The sequence below is a fragment of the Vombatus ursinus genome, unplaced genomic scaffold (genome assembly GCF_900497805.2).
Source record: "Vombatus ursinus unplaced genomic scaffold, bare-nosed wombat genome assembly UNPS02000582.1, whole genome shotgun sequence".
NCBI classification, from domain to species: Eukaryota; Metazoa; Chordata; class Mammalia; order Diprotodontia; family Vombatidae; genus Vombatus; species Vombatus ursinus.
Window position 1 is genome coordinate 9,437,051 of NW_020940360.1, and position 11,810 is coordinate 9,448,860.

The following is an 11,810-nucleotide window of genomic DNA, read 5'->3' on the forward strand; positions in this document are numbered from 1 at the left end:
TAGCTCTGATGGTACTAGGGATGGAACCATCAATATCCTCCTAGGAAGTGCTAATTGGGTGACAAGTTCTAAGGTGAGAAAGGGAAGGTCTCCAATGATTTCCCTATGGTACTTGCTCCTACTAGTTGCTCAGAATCCCTGTTGGAATCTGAGCAAAGACAAGTAGGGGATGAGAAATAAATATACATAAATATACCTGCTGGAGCTAAAAATCAAAAAAGAGTTTTGCCATTTGCCATTTGCTGTGCTTTATGAATATCAATGCTTTGTATAATGGTCCCTGGGGATAAGCCTTTTGAATTTGCTGCCATGTCAAAATTAATTCATTTATTCCATTACTTAATTTATTAAGTATTTTCTACAAGCAGACAGAATTGTGCTATTCTGTGGGTATATATAGAAACAGTAATAAGAATAAAAGCCAGTCCTTTCCTGAAGGGAAGAACTATGGTGGCTTATATGAAGGTATGGGCAATAGAGAGGGTGTAGCTAGTTCTCATCCAAATACCTCCTAAACTCATCCCTTCCCTCACCCCCCAACTCTCCAACTACAATTAGATATACATGTATGTGTTGTCTTCTCTAGAATCTAAGTTCCTTTACAACAGGGTTGTTTTAACTTTTGGGTCTGTATCCCCAATGCACAATGTCTAGTACATATTAGGCTCTTGAGAAATGCTTATCAATTAATTGATTTATTAATTCCTTTGTTATTCTGGTGACAGAGGAATAATACCTTATACTTATGACAGTAAAATATACTTGCCTCAGTTTTCAAGGTTTCTTGACCCTTTCTGAGGGAAATCCCATTTCTTACCAATTTATCCATCAATTTGAAAGCATTTATTAAGTGCTCACTATTGGCATAGGGCCAGGGCCAGAGTTAGGAAGATTCATCTTCCTGAGTTCAAATTTGGCCTCAGACACTGATTAGCTGGGCAACTCTGGGTAAATCACTTAATTGTGTTTGATTCAGTTTCTTCATCTGTAAAATGAGTTGCAGAAGGAAATGGCAAACCACTGCAGTATCTTTGCCAAGAAAACCTCACAAAGAGGTCACAAAGAAGCTGAAACAACTGAAATGACTGAACAAATACTCTAGACACTGTGCTATTGACAATACAGAAGAAAATAAGAAGAGTCCCTTTTTCTTGAGGAGCTTACATTTTAATGAAGAAGACAACGCATAAATAGCTAGGTATATATAACACAGAGTAATGGGTGATGGGCATGGTGATTATCTCAGAAGGAAAGGCATTATTAGCAGGTGGGAGTAGGAAGGCCAGAAAGGCCTCCTTCAGAGGACAGGATTTGAGTTGAGAGGGAAACTCAGAGGTAGAAGAGAGCAATGAGGACATTCCAGGCATGGGGGGAAGGGAGGCAACTAATTCAGAGAATTGGAAATGGGAGATAGAGTGCTGTGTGTGAGAAGTAGCAAGGACACAAGGTTAGCTGGATGGTAAAGTGCACAGAGGAAAAGAAAGTGTAAGACTGAGAACATAGGAAGGGATTAGGTTATGAAGAACTTTAAACATCAAATGGAGGACTTTATATTTGATTCCAGAGGTAATAGGGCAGGTGTGCTCTGGTAAACGTTAAACACCAACCTTTATACCCACAACATACTTTTAAGTTTAATTTGCAATATTGATATTTTCTCTAGTATTGTCTTAAGTCTAGACAGTCAACAAAACAATAAATCTAATTAATACATTTTTAATTACATGTAAAAAACAAGTTTCAAATTCTCTACCTTCCATCCCTCTCCTTGAGAAGACAAGCAGTTTGATAAAGGCTATACATGTGCAGTCACAAGAAACATATTTCTGTATTAACTATTCAAAACAATAAATCAAGCCCTGATTTCTAGCGTTTGCTGATTTCTGAAGTGTAAATGCACATCCTGAAAACTGAACTCTTTTTCAGTGATAGGCAGGTCCAAGACACCTCTGTAGTAGGGAGGATATTGATACGTGAAGAGTCTTGCCTAGATCTTAGCCAAGGAGTCATTCTTGTAGGCATCCAAGTTTCTTGAGAGTATTTACAAGAAATAAGATGGGCAGACAGTTCTAAAGACAAGCAGCAACTACCAAGATTAAATTCTTAAAAAAAAAAAAGACCTTGGATCTGAGCCAACTGTGACCCAAATCTTGTTACTCGTCCTAGTTCCAACTACTTTAACCTTCCTGATTACCAGAACAGTAACAACATTGTCAATGACCAAGAGAAATGGCTATGACTTTTCATTAAATATGATTGACTTCTTTTTTTTTTTGCTTGTTTATTGTTGTATTTGAAGATTTACTTATTCTAGAAACTTCACAAATGGACCAGGCTAAGGTGTTTTTAGAGCACAACAAATGTCCTTTTTCCATTTTCAAAGAGCTTGTGATAAGATACCAGCTGCATATAGATATTTCAAATAACTTCAGTGCCTGAACAATGCTAACCTCCTTCCCATGACTTCAGAATAATTTGGATTCCATTTAAATAGAGTGTATTAGCAACACATGCTATCTACCAGTCCTGTTATTCCAAGTATTCTGTCAGTTGTGGATTCAATTTTAGATAAAAATAGCTAAATAATGTTGTTTTTATAGTTCCTTGCTTTCAAGCAAGAATAGAATAAGTAAACTAAAAAGGTGGGTAAATAAGAGAAATTGCGGAGGTAGAATATAGGAGACTTGGCAATTGAATGGATAGGAGGAGTGAGGGAGAATGAGTTACTCAAAGATGACTCCAAGGTTGTGATCTTAGATGACCAGAAAAATTATTGTGCCCAACATAGAAATAGGAAATTTGGCAAGAGAGCTGGTTTTAGGGGTAAATGTAAGGACTTCTGATTTGTATATGTTGAGCAACATAGGACTAGAACTCAGGGGAGAAGTGATGAGAATGGGATATATGAATATAGGCATCATATGTGTAGATTATAAATGGCCCAATGGGAACTGGTGAGATGTGTGTGTGTGTGTGTGTGTGTGTGTGTGTGAAAGAGAGCGACAGAGACAGAGACAGAGACAGAAACAGAGAGAGACAGAGACAGAAAGAGAGAGGGAGGGAAGGAGAGAGAGATAGAAAGGAAGGAAGGAAAGATAATTTTAGAATGATTTAAGGTTTAGACCGTATTTTTCCTACAACAATCCTGTGGCATAGGCAGTTCACAAGTGTTATCACACACATGTTACATAGAAGGAAGCTGAGGCTCGATGAGGTTAAGAGGTCACATAACTAGGTATGAAAATAAGATGAAGCATCATGAGTTTTGCTTTGAAGTAGTATTTTAATTCTTTCCCCAACATGTTTTCATTACAAAAGATTGGTGAGTTTATAAATCTTCTATAATGTCCTTCTAATAATTTTATAGAACATCCATATTTGATATCTCTAGTTTCACCACTCTATTTACTTCTATTTCAAGGCAGCAAAAGGCTCTACACAAATATTAGAGTTCAAACAGAGTCTGAGTCTTGGAATGCAAGGCACCATTTCTTTTCTTTAGTATAGATTTTTTTTTCCAAAATAGGATGCTGCCAAAGGAATAGGTACCTGCAGGGGTTAGTCACAATGTAAATGATACTCAAAAGACAGCCTATGTTTCCAACTAAAATAATAATTATTATTATCATAATATGCTATCAATAAACTGGCAAAAACACAAGGTAGACCACCCAATTTAAGACTGACCAGTGTGTCCTGGGCTTGTTGTTTGTCCCTAGATTTTTCAAAGAGGACCAATGATGTCATGGGGTGATGTCTTGACTTGCTGGTGAATTGGATTTAAATGAGACAGTCATTGTGTGATCTAAAGGAAAGAGTGAAATGAAAGTCAGTTCAGTCTATCCTGTGCTTTAGCAAACAGGCAAGCCCCAAGTGACAAATAGAGGGAGATACTTTATTCCTCCCACTTCCACTTTCTCCTTTTCATCTGTTTGTTGACTCATCTGAAAGAATTTCTCACTCTCAGCCAACAGGTTGTGTGGCTGCTGGCTCCTCCATTTGCAAAGGAACCTCAGAGGCCTTCTAGTTTTAACCTTCTCATTCTGTAGATGAAGAAATTGAGACTAAGGGAGGTTGTGATTGGCCCAAGGTCACACAAACAGTAACTATCAGAGATGAAGTCTTACTCTAGAGGTCCTCTGACTTCTGAGCTTTATCCACCTTCCTCCTATGAATTCTTTAATTATAAAACAATCAACCCTTTACTTAAAGGTTGTGTCTGTGTCTTATCCTTCCAGTCTAGAGCCCTTAAGTTTCAGTTCCAAAAAGTCTGACCTATGGCCAGTGGGAGAGCCAATGAAATTCTCGAAGTTCACACAAATACTAGAATGATATGTAATTTCACTAAGGTGGGGGACTGCTCCTCCAGAGTATCTATGACTTATTGTTGTTGTTTGTCCTTTGTTCTCAAAGAGGACCAATTAAATCATAAAGGTGATGTCTTGACTTGTGTGTGAATTATGACTTAGTAGGTGTGTCCTTAGGAGTTATCTGAAGCATATAGAGGGTAAGTGCTTAAGAGCACAATCATATAGGGACTAAGGATCGTAGGTAGGAGATGAACCCAGGTCTTTCTGACTCCAACTCTTCATGACCCCATTTCCTTCTCTAGATCATTTTACAGATGAGGAAACTGAAGCAAACAGGGTTAAGTGACTTACCCAGGGTCACATAGCTATTAAGTGTCTGAGGCCGAATTTGAACTCAGGTCGTCCTGAATCCAGGCCTTGCACACTCTCCACTGAGCCACATAGCTGCTCTAGTATCATATCCATTCTGCTATTCTGCCTCTTTACAGGTTAACATGGGGGGAGAGGGGTTTGTGTGTCTATTTCTTTTTTGTGTGCATCATGGGCATATGTTGCTTCCTATATTCTCTCAACTCATATACTCTTGTGCTAATATCCCTTTGAAACTGCTGGCAAAAATGGGGATAGAGTTGAGAAGAGAGGATGGGTTCGGGACAGGTCTTCCCTGCCACTGATTATCTCCTTAACCCTTGGGATACTGCTCCAACACTTCTCTCTAATAGTTTACAAATTTAAATTTATAATATGTGGGTTAAGTTTATTCAGCTGGTTGAGGATCCCTCTACCAAAAATGTCGGCCAAGGCAGGGCAGAGCCAAGATGGCGGAGGGAAAGCAGTGACTTGCTAGAGCTCTCCCCCAAACTCCTCCAAATACCTATAAAAAATGGCTCTTAACAAATTCTAAATCAGCAGAAACCACAAAAAAACAGAGTAAAACACATTTCCAGCACAAGACAACCTGGATGGCTGATCTGAAAGGTATATCTATCACGCCAGGCTGGGAGAGGAGCACAGTTTGGCGTGGGTGCGCAGGCTGCAGTGACCCTGGAGCAGGCCTCAGAGGCCTCAATCACGGGCAGCTGTGGTGGTTCCCAGACTTCTCAACCCACGAACGCCAAAGACAACTTAGAAGGTCAGTGGGAAAAGTCTGTTGCTGTGGTGAGAGAGGAGCTAGATCTCAGCCACCCCAAGGGCAGCGGCTGGCTTCTGAGCTTCTGGCCCACAGACTGAGGGGGAATTGAGTGGCCGATCAGAAGGGGATTGCAAGGATCTCTTTGCCAGGGCTGAGGCAGGAATCTCTTGCTTTACCAGTGCTTGGATCTAGGTCACAGTTCCTGGGGCGAGAAGGAGCTCTGGCATGGTGGAGTTTGTTGTGGTGGTGGAGAGGAAACACCTCTCCCCTTATCATAGTACCTTGGAAGAACTGACACTTTTCAGGCCCCTAGAAGTATCTCTGAAAACAGCTGTACAAACCCCTGAAGCTTGGGACAGTACATTCTCCACATTGGAAACAGACTCTTACCTTAACAAAGAGTTTAAAACTCAAGAGAGTTGGGGGATGATAGAGAGGAGGGCAGATTGGGAAAGGGGGTAATCAGAAGCAAATACTTCTGAGGAGGGACAGGGTCAAAAGAAAGAATAGAATAAAGGGGGTGGTGGGATAGGATTAAGGGAAATAGAGTTAGTTTTTCACAGCATGTCTCCTATGGAAGTGTTTTGCATAACTGCACAAGTATAGCTTATATTGAGTTGCTTGCCTTTTCAATGAGGGTGGGTGGGGAAGAAAGAAGGGAGAAAATTTAGAACCCAAAGTTTGAAAAAACACATGTTTAAAAAAATGTTTTCACATGCAACTGGGAAATAAGAAATACAGGAAATGGGGTACAGAAATCTATCCTGCCCTACAGCAAAATAGAAGGGGAAGGGGGGGTAGAGATAGCAGGGAAAGCAGACTAGAGGAAGGGGTATTCAGAATGCAAGCCATCTTGGGTTGGGGGGAGGGCGAGATGGGGTGAAAATTTGGAACTCAAAATCTTGTGGAAGTAAATGTTGAAAACTAAAAATAAAAAAAATAAATTAAAAAAAAAAAAGAATATCAGCCAAGGCTTTCTGGATATATCAATAATATTGTGCTTCATTACTTCAAATGATCTACAACTCTGTCTTCAGAGTGATGGTACCCTTTACCAACACATATTAATAACCTTTCTCCCTGTTACTATGAGTTGGGATGATATAGGCTCACATCCCACTTCTGACACTATCTGTATGACCATGGGTAAGTCACTTAACTTTTATGGGTCTTAGTTTGCTCATCTATGTAATGATGAGGGTTGATTAAAGAAACTAAATCTAAATCTGTGACACTGGGAACAAAGGACCTCTTTCTGGTTGCACATTAGAAGCTTCATGAACTGGTGAATAATTTAATTAAAACCCCAAAGTTATTATACTAATTTTGTCCAGCCATATAAAAGGGATTCCTAGTGAATGATTTAATTCAATTAAGATCACTAAAAACAAAACAAAACAAAAAAAATCATGGTACCTTCTACGTGGATAACCAGCACTAGGTACTGGTGAGATAGCTATATATCTCCATCTCTACCTCTCCATCTCTTTATCTTTATCTATATCTATGGCACAGCTCTGCCCTCAGGAAGCTTGTATTTTTACTAGTAACTTTTAAAATTTAAATTTATTCCTCACATAGCTACCAAATTAATATTCCTAAGCCACAGGTCTGCCTAAGCCACTCTAACTCCTTTCTCTTTAAGAAACTTCAGTGATAACCATTATAGCTAGAATTATGTACAAATTCCTCTGTCTGGCATTTAAAGTTCTTTTCACTCTGGCTCCAATCTGTTTTTCCAGGGTGATTACATATTTTTCATTCTCACATACTCTGAGAATTTCAGCCAAAAGAATCTACTTAACTATTCTTCCCATATAGTATTCCACCTTCTATCTCTATGCCCATGTGACTGTCCTTCATGCCTTCAAGTTATTTGTTTTACTGGTGGAATAATAATAATGATAGCTAACATTTGTAGAGTACCTACAATGTTTCAGGCACTGTGCTAAATGCTTTACAAATTTGTATCATTCAATCCTCACAACAATCCTGAAAGATAAGAGCTATTATTACCCCCATTTTATAGTTGAAGAAACTGAGGCAGACAGAAGTTAAAGGACTTGCCAAAGGTCACACAGCAAGTGTCTGAATCTTGATGAAAACTCAGGTCTTCCTGACTCCAGTCAGGTACTCTATCCACTGCTTCACCTAGCTGCCTACGCATAAAATGTTAACATATAAGATATACACAAAATAAATACAAAGTGATTGGGAGGGGGCACAGTTGTCAACAACTAGGAGAAAAAGGAACGGTGTTTTAAAGGAGGTAGCACTTGACCTCAGCCTAGAAGGGAAGTTAGGAATTACAAGAAGTGGCGGTGAAAAAGGACAGAAGTCCAGGCGCAAGAGCAGCCCATGCAAAGGCATGGGAGATGGGATTTTTTATACAAGGGATAGAAGATAAGCCAGTTTGGTTGTAATGTTGATTGGGTAAAGGGGAATAAGGTATAGTGGGCTGGAAAGATTGGGTGAAGTCAGATTGTGAAGGGTTTAAAATGACAAATAGAGGAGTTTACAATTTATCCTGGAGGCAATGGGGAACCAGTGAAGCTTATCGAGCAGAGGGGTGCCATGGTCTGATCTGCTCCTTAGGAATATCAGATTGACAGCTATGTAAAGAATTAATTCAAATTTCAGATGTTTTGGAAGTGGAGCGGTTATAGATTATGGTGAAGTCTAACACATGATCACCTCTGTGGTAGACTAGAATAGAATAGTGTGGAGATAGAGGTCAAGAGAATTGAGGAAATTAATTAAATAAGAGACCAAAGATTTCCAAGTGACATCCATATGTGTAACCTTTATAAATTCTGAGTGTCTTTATCCCAACTCTCACAATGAGCTGAGCCACCCAGAGTAATGCAAATTAGATCTCCCTTTCAGAGACCTAAGGGTATGCTTGAGGCTTTGGGTTAATATCTTTCTAATGGGATCAGTTCAAGTCCGGGTCTTGTGTATTCTCCCCAATACCAATCATCAGTTGCAATTAATATGTCCATTATGGCATTGATTGGCCCAGTAATTAGGGGCTATCTCCAGTCATCATGATCTATATCTGACCACTGGACCCAGATCTCTGCTAAGGAGAAAGTGAGGCTGGTGACTTTGAACAGCCCTCCAATTCATTTGCAGGTTATGTCATCATCTTCCTGAAGTTATGGTCTTCTTTGAGAATGAAGGACAAACTATAAGAGCCCAGTAAGTAGTACCTCTGATATCTTTTAAACTAATCAACATCAATTAGCTTTTACAAAAGGATAGCTACAGAGAAGCTATAGACAAAATAGAATATTTCCTCCCAACCCTTAAGGGCATACTTTCCCTCATACCATCTCCCTGGGGAGAATGGACTTAAAACTTGAGGTAGTTGCTATTGAACATTTGCCCTCACTAAATTCACTTCTGGATTCAATGTAGATAATGGATGAAGTGACACCATCTCAGATCCCTTTGATACACTGCTATTCCAGGTCAAGCAGATCACTCAGGGCTCTGCTCCTTATCAGGTTCAGCTGCCCACAAATTCTGGTATTAACTACCATACTGGGTCTTTGGGAGCTTGCTCTATCGATTTTTGGAAGCTCACTAGGTTGAAGTTTAGTCTGTTTCATCTCTAATACTTCTTCAGCTACAGCAAAAAAGATTAGAAACAACCGGGAAGGAAGCAATAGCAAGGTCATGGGATTATGGCACCATCATTATCACAGTAATCCTTTCTTTTCCTTAGGGACCAAGCCTTAAACCTAAATCACTCTGGCTTTCATTGATTGGCAAATAACAGGTTCCGGGCCAAGCCCCACTTGATTATTGTTTGGGCCCTGAAATTGGGTCCATCAGACTGAATGCAAATAGCAATTTCTATTTTGGCCAAAAACCCTGTGGGTCTTTCCCTCCAAGATTGATTTTTTTCTTTTTTTGACTAGATAAAGAGGCCATTCTCTACCTCATTTCTTACCTAGCTTTAATCATTGAATGGGCATTGCCTCAGTCATACTGAGACCTGTTGAAGACCTTAGCTTAAAAAGGCCAAGGTCTCCCAGTGCATCCAGGGCCATCTCTAGTCATCCTGATCCATACCTTGCCACTGGGCCCACATGGCTGTAAAGGAGAAAATGAGGCTGGTGACTTTGCATAGCCCTACTTCACTTAAATCCAATTCACTTGCATGTCATGGCATCACCTCCCTGATGTCATAGTCCTTTTCGAGAGTGAAGGACAAACCACAACAACATTATCACTGTATTTATAAAGCACTTTTAAGGCTTGCAAGGTGCTTAAGAAATATTATCTCATTTGATCCTCACAACAACTCAGAGGGTTTTGGGGAGATAGATGCTATTATTATTCCTATCTTACATTACAGGAAACTGAGGCAGATAGAAGTTAACTGACTTTGCCTAGGGTCACACAGCCAATAAGGATCTAAGGCAGAGAGTTTAAACACATGGCTGAGTGAAGTCTGAATCAGATTAAAATGTCATTGGGAAATATCTAACAAAAATAAATAAAAATACAGTAAAACATAGATAATATTAATATGTGGTTTTCTAAGTCAATATGTGACCCATGTTGTTGCTGTTCAGTAGTTTCTTTTTTTTCTTTTTGCTAGGCAATGGGGTAAAGTGACTAGCCCAGAGTCACAAAGCTAGTAAGTGTCAAGTGTCTGAGGCCAGATTTGAACTCAGATCTTCCTGCATCCAGGGCCGGTGTTCTATCCACTGCACCATCTAGCTGCCCCTGTTCAGTAGTTTCAATAATGACTAACCCTTCATTACCCTATTTGAGGTTTTCTTGACAGATGCTGGAGTGGCTTGCCATTTCCTTCTCCAGCTCATTTTACAGATGAGGAAACTGAAGTAAACAGGGTTAAGTGACTTCCACCTGGTTACACAGCTAGTAGTACCTGAGGTTGGATTTGAACTCAGGAAGATGAGTCTTCCTGACTCTAGGCCTGGCCTCTACACATTTCATCACCTAGCTGCCCCTATGTGGCCCATAAGGACCATCATGTATGGTTTAGTGGCCCCTGTTTCTACTTTAGTTTGATATTTTTGGTCTAAGGCTATATTTGAACTCAGGTCTTCCTAATTCCAGCTTTAGTCCTCTATCCTTTGGGCTACCTAGCTGCCTTTATGTCCACCAGAGTGAGGAAGGTAAGCCCTTGATATTGGTGCTACCTCTTTCAGAAATACCTAGAGTCCTACAGCAACTCATTCTACTCCCTGGAACCCCAGGGAAGGACAAAGAACAAGGTCAAGTGATTGAGGCGTCTTGTATGTACTTTTGGTTCTGACTCAGAAGCCAGACAAAAATCCTTTACTCATCACATGGTGAGTAGACCAGCAACAATCGTAGAATAACTACACAGGCTCTGAAGCAAAGTGGAAAATAGGGTCCTCTATCATGCATGCCCAGAAGGAGGCTCACCAAAGATATATACACTCCCAGGACTGTTAATACTCATACCACCATGGATGAGAATGGCGAATGAGGTAGAGAAAATGGAGGTAAGGTGGGGGAGGGGAAGGGGGTAGTGATAGGGGGAAGGAGGTTCTGAACTCCTTAGGAAAGGAGAGAGATCGACCCAGAGGCTGGTCACTAACTACGACAAGGATTTGGATAGAGTGGCATGGAGAGTCAACCTTAATAGAGTGAGGTTTTGAGTGATGGTGGCAGAGAAAGTACAGAAGTATCAGAGAGTATCAAGCTACATGCCAGCTTTACCTGGTGTGTTGGGAAGCTCAAAAGTAGAAGACAGCACTGAAGGAGTATGTAGGACGTAGGATTTTTGAAGGAGAAAGCAAATTTTCAGTGTGCTCCAAAAGATTCATAAAAAGTATAAAAAGTGACCTGTGTTGATGGAGATTTCATTGGCAAAGGGCAGGGGTTCTAAAGGGCACAATGTAAACATATGTTGATTGATCAATTAATCAGAAGGTGTTTGTGAGATGATATTTGTAAAGTGCTTAGCACAGTGCCTGGCACATAAATAAATTCCCATTCCATTCTCCTTATAAAATGCATATTATGTGCCAGCCATTATCTAGGGATAGATATAAATCAAAAGTCCCTGTCTTTAAGGAGCTTATATTCCAATTAAGGAGACATGGCTATGCACAAGTATATAAAGAAGGTATACCAAATGAATGTAAGGTAAACAAACAGACCTAGGAAAGAGCTTAGGGAGGTGCTAACAGCTTGGGAAAATCAGCAAAAATTTCATGTAGAACGTGGTACTTCAGCTGAATTTTGAAAGAAACCAGGGATTTTAAGAGATGGAGTTAATAGGATGAAAGTGTGGCTGGAATGATCTGAGATGGATAGGGATAAAAGTACAAAATAAAAGTAGCCAAGGAAAAAATTAT